Genomic DNA, 20,927 nt, shown 5'->3' with positions numbered 1-20,927 from the left:
GCCTTATGAAATAGTTTATTAAGGACTTAACAGATGTGTTGGCCCAACCTCTTATCACTTTCCCCATTTAGTCACCATTTGAACCTAATTCCAAATTATCATGTTTAATCTATTCTTTCAAAACCTTCTTTCCATTGTGCCTGTATGTCAAGAAAAGATAATTTATGAATGAAAGCCAAATTTTCACCAGTGTTTTATACACTTTTCTCTATTCAAAAGAAAATTAAGTCCCCTGCCGCTGTGTAATTGACAAGAATAATATTATAATGGTGTCAAAGTACATGTGTGGAAAATAAAGTGAAATCAAATGTCATTAAAAAATCAGTTTTTGCAATCCAAAGTGCTCATCTTCAGAAAATGATGCCATTATCTAAAGCCTCAAAATAGCAGAAGACATCCATCCTAACAAAGAAACATTTTTCTTTATTTCAAAAAAAAAAACAAAAGAAACTTAAAAACAGTCTGAAAGATATAATGGGAAAAGTGAGAGATTATGGAGGCAATATTGGTTAATGTTAAGCTCTGTGGCAGTGTGTGACTTTTATATATATCTGAAATGGAGCAGTGATCATGTGGAAATATCACAGGGCTACATGATTCATAGAAAATCTCATAGGGCTGGACCTCCTAACTGATAAAGTTTTCCTAAGTATCTTTTTACTTGTGTTTCCTTTCTATGTTCTGTTGTTGTCCAGTTGCTAAGTCTTGTCTGACTCTTTGCAACCCCATGGACTGCAGTATGCCAGGCTTCCCTGTCCTTCACTATCAGAAAATGATGCCATTTTGCTCAAACTCAAACTCATGTCCATTGAGTCGGTGATGCCATCCAACCATCTCATCCTCTGTCGTCCCCTTCTTCTCCTGCCTTCAGTCTTTCCCAGCATCAGTGTCTTTTCAAATGAGTCAGTTCTTCACATCAGGTGGCCAAAGTATTGGAGCTTCAGGTTCATCATCAGTCCATCCAATGAATATTCAGTCTTGATTTCCTTTTAGGATTGATTGGTTTGATCTCCTTGCAGTCTGAGGGACTCTCAAGAATCTTGTGAGTTAGATGGTATATTCAGCCCTGGAAAGGAGTGTGAACTCTTCGCAGCAGCTTCTCTGTGGAAATTTCACCAGTTAAATGTTGGATTCTATTTATCTGTTCATTATTTAAAAAGAGATGACTGCCTGTATTTTTATGTTTTTCATGATTTGTATATGTATTATTATGCAATGCAATCACAAAAGTCAGATGTTTTGTATTTTTATCTGTACTTTTTTTCCAATTCACTGGGCCTTTGTAATACTTTTTGTTTTCCTACTAAAAATAGCTATTGGTTAGCTAAGTGTCATGGGTCGTCACTCCACTGAAAACAATAATGTAGCTTTAACAAAAAAGGGGCAGCCTTGCCAAAGGCATCAAGAATAAAAAATTTCGTATTGTATAAAACTACTTCCCCTTCCCCATTGCTGCTGCTGCTGCTTAAGTCACTTCAGTCATGTCCAACTCTGTGAGACCCCATAGACGGCAGCCCACCAGGCTCCCCCGTCCCTGGGATTCTCCAGGCAAGAACACTGGAGTGGGTTGCCATTTCCTTCTCCAGTGCATGAAAGTAAAAAGTGAAAGTAAAGTCGCTCAGTCGTGTCCGACTCTTTGCGACCCCATGGACTGCTGCCTACCAGGCTCCTCTGTCCATGGATTTTCCAGGCAAGAGTACTGGAGTGGGGTGCCATAGCCTTCTCCGTTGCACTAGAGTAAATAAGGCTAACTACTATGACAGTCAAATTTCAAAATGTCAATGGCTTAACACAAGAAAAGTTTATTTTTGCTCTCTTTTAAAATTTAATGAGGGCATTCTGGATTGGAAGATGGCATTCAGTGTGGTCATTCAGGGTCTGCCTCCCCCATGTGGCTATGACTCACTAGGATCTGATTTCTCTGTGCACATAGAAATGTGTACGGATGATCACTTAGAAAGTTTGCAGGTCAGGCCCAGAAATGGTCAGCATGGTTTTGCCCTCTTTCGGCTATAGCTCAGTCATGTGCAAGGGAGACAGGGAACTGTGGTTTAGCCATGTGACCAGGAGGTAAAGGAAAAGGTTTTATTGATCATGAAACAGTCCTTCCCTGGCTAGTGAATTCTGTTACTGAGACGTCTAAAATGTTTCGTGGCTCTGTAAGGCTTTAGAGCAGACCCCTGGCTGTGGATGGGCATGAAAGAGGAAAAATGGATATATTGTAGCTGAAGCAGGGGCTAAGATTTACCTAAGTCCGCTGATGGCACTGCCTAGATACCACAATGAGAGCTCTTCTCTCATCTTTACAACTCTCCTTTGAGTTCACTTGCCATTGCCTTTAGCATGACCTGGCCTCCACCTCTGGCAGCCAGAGAACTCATGATCAATCAATGTGGCCAATATTCATTAGTAGAATGAAAACTGACAACCTGAATAAGAAAATTAATGAGGCTATAGGCTCATTAAGCAAACGTATTAGTGAATAGTTTAGTGATATTTGAAATAGATTACAACATTGTTTTTATCCTTATACTATGAAGGACACATGCCTAGCACTGAATTTGATAATTGTGTTGTTTGGTTATTGAAAATCACATTCAAGTGTATTGATCACCTTTTTCATCTTTGAAGCTGACTGAATGTAAATTTGATTTGATGGCTTCAAACCTGAGTATGTTATAAAAGGACCTTAACCCCTTTTATGGAAATTAAGAGAAACCTTTTTCAGTTAACTTGTTTTATTATTGTTACCATGGAAACCACAGGAGGCACAGTCTTCATAAATTCATAATGCAAATGAATTATCCTTCAAGCAATGAATGCTTTTATGTATGTATTCACTTCAAATAATTTTTGAAGTGATTATATTTTTGTCAAAAAATGAATATGGATTTTTTAACTTGCTTAAGTTTCATAAATGTTCAGCCTAGGATCATAGGTTATAAATATAAAATTAATTCACTGACATATTCACTTCATGAGTCTAAAGTTATTAATTAGTTCATCACGAAATGTCATAGCAAAAAAGCAGTTTAATAATATAAATTGCTTTTATGAGCTACAAATCATTAAAATGTGCAGTTATAATGAAAAGAAAATCTTATACATAATATCAAGCTTAATATTAGAGCTTTATTCTAAAGTATTTGATTTATTCTATAAGGTATATATTATTCTGTTCTAAATTTTGAAATAATAATTATAATTTCAAAATATATACACAAAATGAGAATCATCAAAAGTCATGAATGAAAGTAATTTACTGTTGTCAGTTTAGTGTTGGTAGTAGTGATGACTGTCTATGTTTACTTAATTCTCATAACAAACTGTTCGAATGGTAACATTTCCTCACTCACCCCTGAATATTGTGTCTTTCTCATTGAGAATTATGACCTTCTCAGAAATCTCTGTGAGGATTCTGGAGAAAATGTGGCTTTAGCCCAAAAGACTGTTATAATTCTATAAATTCATTCATCTTAGCCAGAAATGACATCTCATGTTTACGTTAATTTAAAAAGAAAAGTAAGTTTACTTTGCTACTCTCCTCAAAGAATATTCAACAATATTCTGCATCATAGCTTGGGTTCAGATGCAGCCTGCTCCTGGAGGCAGAGGAAAGAAGCAGTCCTTTTTAGGTAGTTGGGGATTCCCTCTCACCAACCTTCTAATCATCTAGGGTGGAGAGTCATCCAACCATTCTTAAAACTACCCTCCCCACTAGAGAGCTACAAAATAATTTTTCCCACAACCAGTAATTAGCATGTACATAGAGATTAATTTCGGGTCACTGGGGACTGTTTTGTCTACATTTTCCCCAGCAGAGAAGCAGAAAAGCATTGGAGCCAGTTTGTTACCTCTCAGCTCACTCATTCACAAATTATGGAAACTTGGACAAATTACTAAACTTCTCTCTGCCTCATTTTCCTATTAACATAAAACAGGGATAATAAAAGTACTTATTTCATAAGCAATGGCATGAAAAAGCCAACTGTTACATTTTCAGAAATTTTGCAAGTCATTGTTAAAGACAGCCTGTATTAAAATTTTTTATATAATGTAATAAATAATATATTAAATCAATGGTAGCAAATACTCAAAACTTACTTTTTAATTATTTTACTAAGTTTTACATTTATCTATATTTCTAAGATTATTTATAGTTATTTAATCTATATGGTACAAATAGCATATAAGGGTGGGCTTCTGTGAATTTCTGACCAAGTCTCATATTCAGTGATATCAGATTGGTAGCTTGAAATTGGCTATGGTGGAGTGTATGTACACGTGGAAATAGGCAAACACTACAACTCAGGCCTTTTTTTCTTGAGTGTTGGTTGTTAAACATTAATTAGTACACGAGTACATCACCAGTTCATATTGTTTTTATGATTTGTCATCCTAAAGAATAAGTTCAATTTATAATATATATTAATGTGTGTTAAATACGTGTGTACCTATTTAAAACCAAAAGAGCATGGTTGGCACTATAAGTTCTCAAAATGTGTTATCCATTAGTATTTCTGAGGTACGTTTATTTCATTTTTCACATTTCTATTCTTCCCTTTCTGCTTGCGTTCTGTTTCTTTTTCTCCTCCCTCTTTCCCTTCCCCCACTCCCACACCCAAAGTAGGGTTTATGGGGAATATGACAATAACTTTCTGCTGTAAGAGTGGTGTCATCTGCATATCTGAGGTTATTGATATTTCTCCTGGCAATCTTGATTCCAGCTTGTGCTTCCTCCAGCCCAGCATTTCTCATGATGTACTCTGCATGTAAGTTAAATAAGCAGGACAGTATACAGCCTTGACCTACTCCTTTTCCTGTTTGGAACCAGTTTGTCGTTTCATGTCCAGTTCTAACTGTTGCTTCCTGACCTGCATATAGGTTTCTCAAGAGGCAGGTTAGGTGGTCTGGTATTCCCACCTCTTTCTAAAAAGCCTCTTGATGAAAGTGAAAGTGAGAGTGAAAAAGTTGGCTTAAAGCTCAACATTCAAAAAAGATCATGGCATCTGGTCCCATCACTTCATGGGAAATAGATGGGAAAACAGTGGAAACAGTGTCAGACTTTATTTTTTTGAGCTCCAAAATCACTGCTGATGGTGATTGCAGCCATGAAATTAAAAGATGCTTACTCCTTGGAAGAAAAGTTATGACCAACCTAGATAGCATATTCAAAAGCAGAGACATTACTTTGCCAACAAAGATCCGTCTAGTCAAGGCTATGGTTTTTCCAGTGGTCATGTATGGATGTGAGAGTTGGACTGTGAAGAAAGCTGAGCTCCAAAGAATTGATGCTTTTGAACTGTGGTGTTGGAGAAGACTCTTGAGAGTCCCTTGGACTGCAAGGAGATCCAACCAGTCCATTCTAAAGGAGATCAGCCCTGGGATTTCTTTGGAAGAAATGATGCTAAAGCTAAAACTCTAGTACTTTGGCCACCTCATAAGAAGAGTTGACTCATTGGAAAAGAGTCTGATGCTAGGAGGGATTGAGGGCAGGAGGAAAAGGGGATGACAGAGGATGAGATGGCTGGATGGCATCACTGACTCGATGGACGTGGGTCTGAGTGAACTCCAGGAGATGGTGATAGACAGGGAGGCCTGGCGTGCTGCGATTCATGGGGTTGCAAAGAGTCAGACATGACTGAGCGACTGAACTGAACTGAACTGAACTGATGACAATAACTGGAAACCATTCTAGCTTCTTTTTCTTTTCCTTTCATCTCTATTGACTTTACTTTAGGCCCCACCCCCACCAGGTCACTGACTGGATACATCTGACTTAACACTGGTTCCCCAGAACCCCATATATTTGCAGTCTTCCTTCCATTCACTCTGACTCTCTCATGACCCATTTGGTTCTAGAAAGCCAAAGCTACAGCTACAAACTGCTGCCCTTCAACACTGTTGCCCTTCTCAGACCACTCCTACAATCCACTACAAGGGTTTAGAACATTTTCTGGAGAATATATTTGATTAAATGAGCTCAAGCAGCTGTAAACAGCAGTAGACTATTCTGTGAAGAAGTATGCAGATAATAATGTTACTAAGATTTTAATTTGTTCCCAGTTCTGGAAGCTTCATCTTTGCCCTTTGTCCTCTGTTTTTATATGCCTAGTCAAGAGCTTTCCTATGTAGCGATTGTTGTCAAATGGGCTCTGGTTTTGAGAACCAGATATTCATCCTGTTTGTCAATTTAATGACCTGCTTTGGTTCATTTTGCAATTAGATATCCCTCTGCCTCATGGCCTAATTCTGTTTTCATTAATTTGCCTTTCAGTGACGAACTTTGAGATTTAATTTTACCATATCTTGGCTGCATTCTATTTTCAAGTATAGGTTACCATTTTGCCCTAATTCAAACTACCAGTAACATCTGAATTTTGAGTTGCAGTTGAACATGTTAAAATACTGATTTGCTACACCAATGAAATAATTACTGCCTATGATTATACTTCTGGTAAACAGTCAGTTATAGAATCTAAATTTTAGAGAACCATCCAAGGGATTACTTTTTCCTCCAAGGGATTTTTATGCCTGACTTTTGCCACAACCCCAAGGGATCTTCCTAGTGCTCCTCATGATCAAAATAATTTAAGGTTCTATAACTGTCTCTTTTATCTATGCCACTGGGAATACTTTATCTAAATATGTACAGCTGTATCTTCAAATAATTGTAGATTAAAAATGAAACTTAAAGTAAGACCTTTAATGACTAGTCCCTTAAAAGTTGTTTTTTTTGTTGTTGTTGTTGTTCCAAAAAATCAATTAAACACTTTATCTCAAGATTTTGCTGCCCATATCATCTTAAATAGGCCATGAACTGGCATTTATCCACCATCTGGGGCAATTTAGTAGTTGCTTTTTAGGTTAAAGGTGGCCTTCGGCAGGGTAAGTTAATTGTCTAACCCGCCCTGATATTGTCCCAGCTTCAGAGCAGATGGTGCAGTGAGCAGAAGGTAGCTATTGGGGTCCCACCCCATGGTTTCATCTGCTTACAGGCCACAACACAACTCTCTGAAGCTTTCAGAATCAGAAACAAATGAAAACCTCTCTACTGGGGGTTCAAGAATATGCTCTTCCAGCTCTGCCTCCCCAAACCAACAGAGATCTGAAATATAAACTATCTTTTTGTGTAATAAAAGATAATGGAATGACTTCTACAAGTGTTGAAAGAAGTTTTCTTTGAGTTTAGGGAGAACGCCTGGGTGAGAAGTCCTCTAAAGAACAGGTGTTGCAATGTGTTTGAATAGTGGGCCATCTGCTAGGCTGTAGGAACCTGCTGGGTGTAACTGGAAGCCTGACGCATCAGGGTGTCATTGATTAATACCTCACATAAAATACATTAACACCATGCTTGTAGGGAATAGTAGCCAGTGTGGTATGAAGCTGAAATTAAAATCGAAGATCTGTAACTTGTTATTCTGCTTGGTGTGGTCTAATGTGAGATTTAAGTATATTATATTTAGGAGTATGATAAACTTTTCATTCACTTACTTAGTAAAACTATAAAATCTGCTACTTCTTCTTTTATACCAATAAGATCCAATGGAATGAATCTTTCAAAATGTAAAATATCTTGTCTACAAAATATAATGCAGTCAGACAATATTCTACTCAAAATCACATCTCCCAAAGATCAGATTATCTCATTAGTAAAAGATTCTTCCATCCTAATCCAGAATATTTTAAGAGTATTATTACCAGAGTTTAATATTCTTTCATGAATGTAGTATATATCTAAAGTGTATTACTTTGTCTTGACTTCCTTTGAATGACATTTCTGTTTCATAGAAGCTCTTGTTCATATTTTTGAAGGGAGTAGGTGTAGAACCATTTGCAGCCTTTATATAGCTTTTGAAGTATGTTGTGTGTTATCTGAGTGATCTGTCTGCTACTCTTACGTCTTTCAAACAGGCTGGAAAATTACTAGTAGCTCTCTCCATCTTGAAATACAGGTGACAGAAACTGAAGGAAACACCTTACAAATATCAGAGAAAATCTTATAGTTGGATTATAATTTTTCTTTCTGAAGGGAAAATACCATTTAGACATAGGAAATAGGCTGGGAAATATAAATTGAGCTTAGGAGCAACTGGATCTTTAATACATTGACAGCTTTTGGTAATCCTCTGTGTGATTAGATAATTTCTTTGTGATAGAAGTCTTCCATGAAATTAGAGCACAGTTTTCTGTGTTTTCCATTGTCGGATCTCTCCAGTTGTCATAGGAATTACGCAGGTAACTTGTAATAATGTGCTCATAGTCCTGGACACCAGAAGCATCATTGGTTATATTGCTGGTTTGTGAACATCTATTGCAAGCTCCATCTCAAAATTCAAGTCATAGTCTGGGGCTCTCCTCCCCCTAGCAAAGGGCTTGGAAATTGGGGTTAGACCCCTGGGGTTCTGGCAAACTGAGAAGAGTATTTTGTCCTTCTATTTAAATGTGTTGTGGGCTCCAATCTGATTAGTATGGGCCTCAAGACACAGTTGGGCTTCCCTCATAACTCAGTCGGTGAAGAATCTGCCTGCAATGCAGGAGACCTGGGTTCAATTCCTGGGTCAGGAAGATCCCCTGGAGAAGGAAATGGCAATCCACTCCAGTATTCTTGCCTTGAAAATCCCATGGTCAGAGGAGCCTGGCAGGCTACAGTCCATAGGGTCACAAGAGTTGGACACAACTTGGCAACTAAACCGCCACGATCACAAGACACAGCTGGTCTGGGCCTTCAGGGAGCAGCAGCTGAGGTGTAGAGAGAGGAGGATAAGGAGGAGGCAGGTGGCATGGGCCAAGCAGCCACCATCCATGGCAAGAGTCCATCCTGATCCCACACAGGAGTGAAGGGCAATTCTTACAGTCAGGCCAGGTGTATAGAATGGATGTTGGCACATTAGCCACTCCTTGCATAAATTAAAGCCCAAACTCCCAAACTCAAGACCTGCTCATCTTTATAAAGTGCGACAGTCTGCCAGTGCATCAGTGGCCTTCCTCTTGCGGCATCAGCCTATGCTGACCATCAACGTTGAAGATAATTATCATTCCATAAGAAGTAAAATAACATTTTAAGGGTTTGTTAGCTACTCCTTTGTTGTGATGTGATTCTGCAGAACTTCTGGTTCACCCTGATGAAATGCAAGGATTATGAAAATTAGATAAACTAAAAATACTTCCAACAACAACAGAAAAATTAAGCTTAAGATGTTGCATGTATCTAACTAAGAACAGAAATCTGAGCTGTGTTCAAAGGAAGTATCTTTTACAAAAAGCAGGGACAGATACAAAAATAGAAATTTTAGCCGTGGCTTAGAGCCTATTTTATATCATTTGGATTCAGAACAAATGGTACCACAATATCTATGGGTAGAAAAGATCATACCCTGCTTGAAAGGAGAATGGGAAAAAGTGATTTATGAGGTGCTTTTGAAGAAAACATGGCTTCTGAAAAACAAATGAGAGACAATCAATGAAACAGCTGAAAATGGTGACTATTAAAATTCAGGAACCAGACCAATTCAAACTGAAACATTAGTGAAAGATGAATGGGTAAGATACCTTAAAGTCCTCGATACTCATCTCAGGCTCTTTGTATTCAGATGACCATAACTAATTCTCTACCCTTTTGTTTTCCCAACATACATAAATTCCACCAATGACCTAAACTTAAAGTTATATTGTCTTTGTATGTTTTCAATAGATTTAAGAAAAACAATAAAAAAAAATTCACTCACTCAAAGGAGGTCTCTGAGCCACCCGGAACTTTCAAGTTTGCAGACATGTAAATTGAGTCATGTGAACTGATTCAAGGACATGGTAATTTTTCTTAATCTGGAGTTTGGATTCTGAGATCAAGGAGATACCATCCCTTGGCACTCAGTTCTGGGGCAGCACAGAGTTCTGTCTCTGATCTTGCATCAGCAGCTTAGCAGGAAATGCAGAGCCTATCCCTGTTTTTTGAGTAGGGCACTGGAGACACTTTTCCTGGACAGAGTGGACATGTAATCCTTCATCATCACTTCACTCATCCTCCCTTGTCTCAGCCTTCTCCTCTGCTACCACCAGCCCATATAGCCCCTGGTGTAGCATATGTTAACTTGTTTAAAAAACAGCAAAGACTCTGTGGGAGAGGGAGAGGGTGGGATGATTTGGGAGAATGGCACTGCATCATGTATAATATCATATAAGAAATGAATCACCAGTCTAGGTTTGATGCAGGGTGCAGGATGCTTGGGGCTGGTGCACTGGGATGACCCAGAGGGATGGTGTAGGGAGGGGAGGTGGGAGGGGGTTCAGGATTGGGAACATGTGTACACCCATGGCGGATTCATGTTGATGTGTGGCAAAACCAATACAATTTTGTAAAGTTAAAAAAAAACACACAGCAAAGAATAAGAAGGAACTAGCTCCAGCAGAGAATGGAACAAAGCTGCTTTTGCCATAGGATCTGCCCCTACTTTTGAGCTGCCTTTGGCAAAGCTCCTTCTGAGGGAGACTGGCTGGATCAAGGCAGCAGGTGACTCTGGGCCTCCCAGCCTTCTGTCATGTGTGCTGGATGCGTGGAGGTTTTCATCCCAGGAGAGATGCTCATTTTTCCCTCCATGGCTTTAAGAAGTCTTCACTTTTCCATATTTCCACTGAGAGGGGACTGCTGAGGTCAAATGCCATTGAAACTAGGGAACACATACAGGTAGCTATAAGCTGACCACCCAGAGGCTTGGCATGCCCATGAAGCCAGCCTTTCTGGTGTTTTTTTTTTTTTAAAGGAGTACTGTATGCAAAATTGTTTAGCCAAGAAAAATAAGTACTATTTCTTTCTTATTATGGAAAAAAGCACCAGACTTCAAATGTGATAAATACATGGACTTATTTTTCTTAAAGGAAATTTATCCAGATTAAACTTAGTTTTCATTGATACTTCTTTCTGTTTGGAATTTTCATAGAGAAGTGAAATTTATTTTGTATTTTATAAATTCATTTCATTAAAATTTTCAGAAGTTTCTAATACAAATGGTACCATTTTCTATAAATACAACAAATGTAATAAAATAATATCTCTATACCTAAGTATTATAAAATACCAATAGTGACAGACAGCGGTTAAATTTATCAAAAGAAATATAGATATGGTAATCATCCTTTAGTGAGATACCACTAAAGATACTGTATCTTTAGTAAAATATAATATTTATATATTGTTTTAATCCAAGTACACAGGGGACTTAAAGGTTGAATTTTCAAGAACAAAAATAGAGGTAACAAAAAAGTAATAACACAAAGATTAAATAAGATTTTACATGTCAAAATTGAGTGCAGTTATTTAGGAATTCTGGTTCCTAGGTGGCTTAGTGGTAAAGAATCCACCTGCCAATGCAGGAGTTAGGTCCATGGGTCTGGAAGATCCCCTGGAGAAGGCAGTGGCACCCCACTTCAGTACTCTTGCCTGGAAAATCCCATGGACGGAGGAGCCTGGTAGGCTGCAATTCATGGGGTCGCTAAGAGTCGGACACGACTGATCAACTTCACTTTGACTTTTCACTTTCATGCATTGGAGAAGGAAATGGCAATCCACTCCAGTATTCTTGCCTGGAGAATCCCAGAGACAGAGGAGCCTAGTGGGCTGCCATCTATGGGGTCGCACAGAGTCAGACACGACTGAAGTGACTTAGCAACAGTAGCAGCAGCAAGGAGAGAAATCTCACATAAATTGTTTTGTAGAGCCTCAAACCAACAGTTCACTGGTGACAACTATCAATAATATTGGTATAACTTAACATTCAATGTCTTTTGGGGAGAGAAGGAAAATTGTATAATAGCTTATTGTTCCATTTAATGCCACAAAATTAGAATACTTTATTAAGGCTATGTGCATAAAAGAGCTCTAACTTAGTTCACGGGAAGAAAGGAGGCTGTGTTTTATGTTCAGTGGATTGCGCTGCATGCTTTTCAAAGTTGAGCTCCATGAGTTATGATCAGTGAAAATACTATGTGCATTTGTGTTCACAGAGCCTGTGGAAGTCTATCAGCCATTTGAAATGTGGTGTTGCAAGACTTCATTAAGCTCACCTACAGTTCACCTCACCAGGAGTAATTAGTAAGTTCTACATTCATACCCACTTGCCATTTTTGCTGGGTCTTTCTTTTAATAAATTTTGGAATTTATTTAGAGCAATGTTCCCTCTGGAAATAATACGTGATAAATAAGCAGAAGTGATTAGCTCCAGGCGAGTATGGGGATTATGCATAGGAAACCTTGGAGATATAAAACCTTCCATGCAGACTAAGCTCCAGGAGGCACAGCCGCCTCCACCATCTTTATTTTCTTCTGTCTCTTCCCTATGGTTCTGCTTTGCTGCCATCAAGAAAGTCCTGCTTTGCCTCCTGTGTCATACAAATGGGTAAGAAAAGTCCAAATTTCAAGTTCAATCAAAAAACTATCAAATGGTTGTGAGTGTGGGTCCCACGTGCTGTCCTACAGCCATGTTTTACCAAAGTAATTCTTGAAAGAAGCTTAAGAGGGATTTGATAATTACTGGAAAAATTCAAGCTAGACATGGAAAGAATTTCATGGAGACAAGATTGACTATACACTGGATCTGGATGTTGAACAAGGTCATGAGATAGCTACCTAATAAAAAGATCTTTCTTAATATTACTTATTTAAAATATTGCAGTCTGCTTTATGACAGAGTAGCAATTTGACTAAGGCAGAATGTTTTATAATGGATTATCAGTTCAAAATGTTTTCTACAGTGCTTATGATTATGTAAGAAATATCTCTGATTTGTCTTTTTCAAAAAGCCAGTTAAACATGCCTGTGTTCATAAGAAACATTGTAAGCATAAAGCATTTGGACCCCACAATACCTACATTTTTTAGCCCATTGACTGCTGGAATATCCAGAAAAATAGATTTCTCAGGTGAAACAATGGATGTTTCCAAGCGTAATAAATTCAAGGAGGAGGGAAAAAAATCCCCCCTTTCCTACAGGCAAGAACATCTTGCATTCCTCAGAATTAAATATATACCAATCTACTTTCTATCCATCTAGTCCATTCATTTGCCAAAGGATTATTTCCTAATACACCATAAAGTATAAAGTGAATGGGTGAATAATAAAGATAATAATTATAACTCATGATATCTACATTTGAAATGATAAAAGTCACAGGTTTAAAATCTCCTGAGATAAATATTTTTTCTTTCTACTCAGTGTTCTAACATAGAGAAAGTTAGCATTTTGGAGTTAAGCTGCTACTTGAATGATGACTGGTGGCATTTTTGAAAAGGAAATGCCAAACCATTTTAAGATTTCAAAAACAGAAGAATTGAGGGAGAATCAGAACCAGAACTGGGGCAAAAAGAAATCCCTGCTACTTAGAGACTGACGCTTTCATTCATCTTCTAATTCAGTCAAAAATGCATTCAATTATACACTGCCTAAGAGTTGGACTGTGAAGAAAGCTGAGCGCTGAAGAATTGATGCTTTTGAACTGTGGTGTTGGAGAAGACTCTTGAGAGTCCCTTGGACTGCAAGGAGATCCAACCAGTCCATTCTAAAGGAGATCAGTCCTGGGTGTTCTTTGGATGGAATGATGCTAAAGCTGAAACTCCAGTACTTTGGCCACCTCATGTGAAGAGTTGACTCATTGGAAAAAAGTCTGATGCTGGGAGGGACTGGGGGCAGGAGGAGAAGGGGATGACAGAGGATGAGATGGCTGGATGGCATCACTGACTCGATGGACATGAGTCTGAGTGAACTCTGGGATTTGGTGATAGACAGGGAGGCCTGGTGTGCTGCGATTCATGGGGTTGCAAAGAGTCGGACACGACTGAGCGACTGAACTGAACTGAACTGAACTGAAGTCACCCCAGTTACCACTGCTCTGGGATTGATCCCTGAGTCCCTCCTACTCTTTTCTGCACACAGCCATCCATATAGTACTAATTTTATTCCTGATAGCTTTCCAATTAATTATATTCTGTGCCATAAAAGGAATATAAGGTGAGCCCTGTTCCCAAGGGGTGATCTGGTTCTAATCTGTTACCTTCAGTTCAGTTCAGTCGTTCAGTTATGTCCGACTCTTTGTGACCCCATGAATCGCAGCATGCCAGGCCTCTCTGTCCATCACCAACTCCCGGAGTCCACCCAAACACATGTTCATTGAGTCGGTGATGATGCCATCCAACCATCTCATCCTCTGTCATCCCCTTCTCCTCCTGCCCTCAATCTTCCCCAGCATCAGTGTCTTTACCAATGAGTCAGCTCTTAGCATGAGGTGGCCAAAGTACTGGAGTTTCAGCTTCAACATCAGTCCGTCCAATGAGAACCCAGGATTGGTCTCCTTTAGGATGGACTGGTTGGATCTCCTTGCAGTCCAAGGGACTCTCAAGAGTCTTCTCCAACACCACAGTTCAAAAGTATCAATTCTTTGGCATTCAGCTTTCTTTATAGTCCAACTCTCACATCCATACATGACCACTGGAAAAACCATAGCTTTGACTAGACAGACCTTTGTTGACAAAGTAAAGTCTCCGCTTTTGAATATGCTATCTAGGTTGGTCATAACTTTTCTTCCAAGGAGTAAGCGTCTTAAGTTGCTATTAAAAAAAAAAAAAAATCTAAGGCTTGGCTCAATTTCTGTACTTGTCACAAATCAGTCCCAGTACATAGCCCATGCCTACCTTGCACAGCACTGTTCTCAAATATTCTTGTTACCGTACCTCAAAGTTTTGCCCTGTGTGTGCATCACTGACCTTCTAAGAAGAGAGAGATGGGAACATATCACCTGGGCGCACGCAATAGAAAGTTATGCTTTCTGTAGACATTTTCTAAACAATCATAAAACTGAATAAAAATCTGTCTACTTTTTCTAAATAGTAAAATCTGTCTACAATTCTAAACAATGTCAAAGAATCTCCTCCCTGAAAAAAATACTCCTTTCCCCTCAAGAAATCTTTCCCCCACACACAGATCCTCCTGTTTGCACTACAGTCAATTTTGTTGCTGTGCCCTACATGGTTTCTAGATTCTCCACACTCTGTGTGATCAAATGGGACACACTATTAAGAGTCTGACCAATTCAGAAAATAATCATGATGAGAGGCGTATCAGATAGAGAAGCTAGTCGGTTTAACGTCCCAGAGGTTGACAGTGGGGACATTGGCTCAGGGAGTGAGATAGTATTGCCTTGCTGTTTGTTCATTGTTTTTTCTCTTTGTGTAAGTCCCTGTCTAGAATCACCCATGAGAGGGACAAGGCCAGAGGACAGGATGGTTAGCAGGGGAGCACTGGAGAATTCCAGCACCCTCAACTATTAAGTTTCTAAATTAGGCCCCCAAAGTGATAAAGATATCAAGATAAAAATGGAAAAATATAGATGTATCGTTGTTGTATGCCAGTGTATGAGACATATCAATTCTCTTTATTGCAACAGACACTGTACAGAACTCCCTGAATGCATGTCAAAATATTCACATTAACAAATTACCAGGTAATCACGAAGGCCATATGCAGTAGATGAGAATTGCCTTGAGTAACAGCTTTTTAATTTCTGTCTACCACTTAACAACTTAATAATTGTACTCTTAATTTTATTATTCCATGTAATCCTGGAAATGCTTCAGTTTCAAAAGACAAAGACAGAGGGAAACTTTCTCAAATGAAGTACTTCTTGTAATAATTGTGTTGTCACCATAAATGATGAAATCACGCCTGTATCTCCTTGGCCTTCAGAGCTGGAAATGAACATTGAACTGCAATTATCGCTGCTAGGTCAGTCATGGAATAAAAGCAAGAGCAAATTTTGAAGTGAGTTAAGACTAGGTCACCAAATAAAATACAGGCTGTCCAGTTACATTTGCATTTCAGATAAGCAGTGGATACTTTCAGCACAAGTATGTCCCAGATATTAAATGGGATATATATTTATACTAAAATCGTATTTGCTGTTTATCTGATATTTAAATTTAACAAAAACCAATACAGTATTGTAAATTAAAATAAAGTAAAAAATAAAATAAAATACATTAAAGTTAAAAAAAAAAGAAAAGAATATGAGTTGTTCAGTTGTTGGGAAAACAGAGATATATGAATGTTCCTTAGATAAAGCTTGTTTATTGTATTAAAAAAATAAATAAATAAATTTAACAGCATGTTCTGTATGTTTGTCTGCTATATCTAGCAACCCAAGATGAAAAGAGAAGCCCCCAAATTTGAATCTATTTGTTTTTCTAAAGCCATGGAACAATCTCAACAGCTTTACTCAATAAAGAGAATATAACCCAGATAAAACAACTGGCACTAAGCTGGGAGTTCTCCCAGGTGTTTACCAGGATTGAAATTAACTGGAAAAAATTAAACAGATTAGAGAACTATCCCAACCGTCAAAGAGATAGAATGATTGAAACTAAGGCAGAGGGAAATATAAGAAAGAGAAAAGGGAGTAAGAAAGGCCGGAAACAGAAGAGGAGGGAAAAAAACTACTAGGAGAAGGAAGATGGAGCCACAGAGGAGAGGACGGCACCATTTACATGAGAGCTGGCCGGATAGCACCTTTTATTGGCTACTTTTCCTTCTTTGTTGCATTTCTTTACTCTTTTATCAGTGCCTGTCTTTTCACCTCCCAAATCAACTATCTTCATTTGATTCATCATTTGCTATGCAGTTCAGTTCAGTTCAGTTGCTCAGTTGTGTCCGACTCTTTGCGACCCCATGAATCGCAGCACGCCAGGCCTCCCTGTCCATCACCAACTCCCAGAGTTCACTCAAACTCACGTCCACCAAGTCGGTGATGCCATCCAGCCATCTCATCCTCTGTCATCCCCTTTTCCTCCTGCCCTCAGTCCCTCCCAGCATCAGAGTCTTTTCCAGTGAGTCAACTCTTCGCATGAGGTGGCCAAAGTACTGGAGTTTCAGCTTCAGCATCATTCCTTCCAAAGAAATCCCAGGGCTATCTCCTTCAGAATGGACTGGTTGGATCTCCTTGCAGTCCAAGGGACTCTCAAGAGTCTTCTCCAACACCACAGTTCAAAAGCTTCAATTCTTTGGCACTCAGCCTTCTTCACAGTCCAACTCTCACATCCATACATGACCACTGGGAAAACCATAGCCTTGACTAGACGGACCTTAGTCGGCAAAGTAATGTCTCTGCTTTTGAATATGCTATCTAGGTTGGTCATAACTTTCCTTCCAAGGAGTAAGCATCTTTTAATTTCATGGCTGCAGTCACCATCTGCAGTGATTTTGGAGCCCCCAAAAATAAAGTCTGACACTGTTTCTACTGTTTCCCCATCTATTTCCTGTGAAGTGATGGGACCAGATGCCATGATCTTTGCTATTAGGGAACCCAAACTAAGGCAGTCAGATTTCTAGAAGTCTGTTGTATCTCCAAATTTCTGATCAATGTGATAGACTATTAGAGTACATTTGGTTAATAAATAGCATTTTATTATACTTTGATTATATACTACTGTGTATAGTAACAGTAATTGCTATTTGCATCACAGTGTTTTCAAATAATGTATATATTAGCATATGTATGTATTGCCAATTCAATATTCTTTCATTCATTCATATTTTCTCTTTTAGATGAATTTGTGAATTAGTAAAATAATCTAGAAAAACGGTACAGATGAACCTATCTCCAGGGCAGAAATAAAGATACAAATGTAGAGAACAGACTGTGGACACAGTGGGAGAAGGGGAGGGTGGGACAAATGGTGAGATTAGGATTGACATATATACACTTGGAGAATCCTATGGACAGAGGAGCCTGGCGGGCTATAGTTCATAGGGTTGCAAAGAGGCAGACACAACTGAAGTGACTTAGTATGCATGCACATATACACTGCTGCTGCTGCTGCTGCTGCTAAGTCGCTTCAGTCGTGTCCGACTTTGTGCGACCCCAGAGACGGCAGCCCACCAGGCTCCCCCGTCCCTGGGATTCTCTAGGCAAGAACACTGGAGTGGGTTGCCATTTCCTTCTCCAATGCATGAAAGTGAAAAGTGAAAGTGAATTCGCTCAGTCATGTCCGCCTCTTCGCGACCCCATGGACTGCAGCCTACCAGGCTCCTCCGTCTGTGGGATTTTCCAGGCAAGAGTACTGGAGTGGGGTGCCATCGCCTTCTCTGCACATATACACTACCATGTGTAAAATAGATAGCTGGTGGGAAACATGGGACGTTCAGCTTGATGCTCTCTGATGACCTAAACAGGTGGGATTGGAGGATGAAAGGGAGGAGAGAGGGGATATATGTATACATATAGCTGATTCCTTCATTGTATGGCAGACAAACACACAGCATTGTAAAGTGATTATCTTCCAATTTTTTTTTAAAAAAGTGAAACTTTACTATCAGTAGATAGTGATCACTAGGACTTTAAAATGAAACAAGAAGAAAAACATAAGTGCTTAAAAAAATGGTGAGATGAGGCAGACATAGAAGAGAATGAAGTCCATCTAAACACACTGGCATCATTTAAGTTGCTCATTACTTCCTATAGCAGCTAAATGGACTACGAGACCTACTAAATCAATGTCTGGAAACTAGATTTTAAAAGTTCAGAGGTTTCTTTGAACTCTAAACATTTCTTCTTAAGAAGCCTCAGGAAAGCCATCTCAGTGTTTCAGGCACTCTACTTCTCAGGCAAGAAAGGATTTAAGAAACTTAGAAGGAAAGAGACACTTTATTCAAGGCCCCATGGCGTAGACAGTTGATATATTTTGGGATACCTATTTCTGGATCACCCTTCCTATGTTGGGAAATTCTTCATCTTTTGAGTCCTGTCCTTTTCATGACAGAAGCCAGAAACTCTTTCCCACCTCCCATGTACCTAGGCACCAGCATGTGATAGAGGCCACCCCAACCAGACGCATTCATGCAACACCTCAGTTCAGAAACTGGTGACCACCTGAGCTAGTGCTACACAGATTCATTCCAGGGAAAGTAAATTACACTGGATGGACTTCCAGTGGCAGCCGGAACTGAGGATCAGCTGCAAGCTACAGCTTGTTTTCCAGGGTCTGTGGTCTTGCCTCCACCTGGTGACTCCACAGGACCATCCTGTGTTAGGATTACATGTTGCTCCTGAGACCACAACTTGGTCACCTGATGCCAAGGTGGCAATACTTTGGTCACCTAATGCAAAGAGCTGACTTACTGGAAAAGACCCCAACGCTGGGAAAGATTGAGGGCAAGAGGAAAAGGGGCCAACAGAGGATGAGATGGTTGGATGGCATCACTGACTCAATGGACATGAGTTTGAACAAACTCAGGGAGATAGTGAAGGACAGGGAAGCCTGGTGTGCTGCAGTCCATGGGGTTGCAAAGTTAGACATGACTGAATGACTGAACAACAACAACCTGAGACCACAGGGGCTTTCCAGGTGGCACAGTGGTAAAAACTTGCCTGCCAATGCGGGAGATGGGGAGACACAGGTGCAGTTCCTGGGTTGGGAAGAACCATGGAGTAGGGAATGGTAACCCGCTCCAGTATTCTTGCCTAGGAAATCCCATGGAGAGAGGAGCCTGGTTGGCTACAGTCCATGGGTCGCAAAGAGTAGGACACAACTGGCAACTGAGCACACACACACACACCTGAGACTGCACACCTCAGATGGGTCTTGAACCCAGCCAAAACTCGGTTTGGAACTTGAACCACGGGCTGAAACTCATTGCCTTTTAATTGAGATCACACATCTGGTCTTAGGACTTAAAGAAGACCAGGTTTTTTATGTCTCAGCATAGAAGGAATTCAGTTCAGTTCAGTTCGGTCTCTCAGTCGTGTCCGACTCTGCGACCCCATGAATCGCAGCACACCAGGCCTCCCTGTCACCAACTCCCGGAGTTCACTCAGACTCATGTCCATCGAGTCAGTGATGCCTTCCAGCCATCTCATCCTCTGTCGTCCCCTTCTCCTCCTGCCCCTAATTCCTCCCAGCATCAGAGTCTTTTCCAATGAGTCAACTCTTCTCATGAGGTGGCCAAAGTACTGGAGTTTCAGCTTCAGCATCATTCCCTCCAAAGAAATCCCAGGGCTAATCTCCTTCAGAATGGACTGGTTGGATCTCCTTGCAGTCCAAGGGACTCTCAAGAGTTTTCTCCAACACCACAGTTCAAAAGCATCAATTCTTCGGCACTCAGCTTTCTTCACAGTCCAAATCTCACATCCATACATGACCATGGGAAAAACCGTAGCCTTGACTAGACGGACCTTTGTTGGCAAAGCAATGTCTCTGCTTTTCAATATGCTGTCTATGTTGGTCATAACTTTTCTTCCAAGGAGTGAGCATCTTTTAATTTCATGGCTGCAATCACCATCTGCAGTGATTTTGGAGCCCAAAAAAATAAAGTCTGGCACTGTTTCCACTGTTTTCCCATCTATTTCCCATGAAGTGATGGGACCAGATGCCATGATCTTCGTCTTCTGAATGTTGAGCTTTAAGCCAACTTTTTCACTCTCCTCTTTCACTTTCATCAAGAGGCTTTTTAGTTCCTCTGCCATAAGGGTGGTATCATCTGCATATCTGAGGTTATTGATATTTCTCCTGGCAATCTTGATTCCAGCTTGTGTTTCTTCCAGTCCAGCGTTTCTCATGATGTACTCTGCATATAAGTTAAATAAGCAGGGTGACAATTTACAGCCTTGACATACTCCTTTTCCTATTTGGAACCAGTCTGTTGTTCCATGTCCAGTTCTAACTGTTGCTTCCTGACCTGCATATAGGTTTCTCAAGAGGCAGGTCAGGTGGTCTGATATTCCCATCTCTTTCAGAATTTTCTTCAGTTTATTGTGGTCGACACAGTCAAAGGCTTTGGCATAGTCAATAAAGCAGAAATAGATGTTTTTCTGGAACTCTCTTACTTTTTCCCTTCAGTGAGAGGCAAAGTGATAGGTTAGAAGTAGATTTATTGAGAGAGATACAAATAT

The 20,927-nt window shown here is 39.7% G+C and overlaps 1 long non-coding RNA gene across 2 annotated transcripts in view; it reads left to right on the top strand.

Moving 5' to 3' along the window:
• LOC105615691 (uncharacterized) overlaps positions 1–20,927 on the top strand; it is a 56,821-nt gene that overhangs the window by 16,045 nt on the left and 19,849 nt on the right. For both annotated transcript variants that reach the window (XR_006060374.2, XR_006060373.2), the window contains exon 2: positions 12,001–12,088. This is a non-coding gene — a long non-coding RNA (uncharacterized LOC105615691). The remainder of the gene's footprint in view (positions 1–12,000; positions 12,089–20,927) is intronic.

Source organism: Ovis aries, chromosome 7 (genome assembly GCF_016772045.2).
Source record: "Ovis aries strain OAR_USU_Benz2616 breed Rambouillet chromosome 7, ARS-UI_Ramb_v3.0, whole genome shotgun sequence".
In the NCBI taxonomy this organism is placed as follows: Eukaryota; Metazoa; Chordata; class Mammalia; order Artiodactyla; family Bovidae; genus Ovis; species Ovis aries.
The sequence above is the reverse complement of the archived record's forward strand: the minus strand, read 5'-3'. Positions and strand labels throughout refer to the sequence as shown.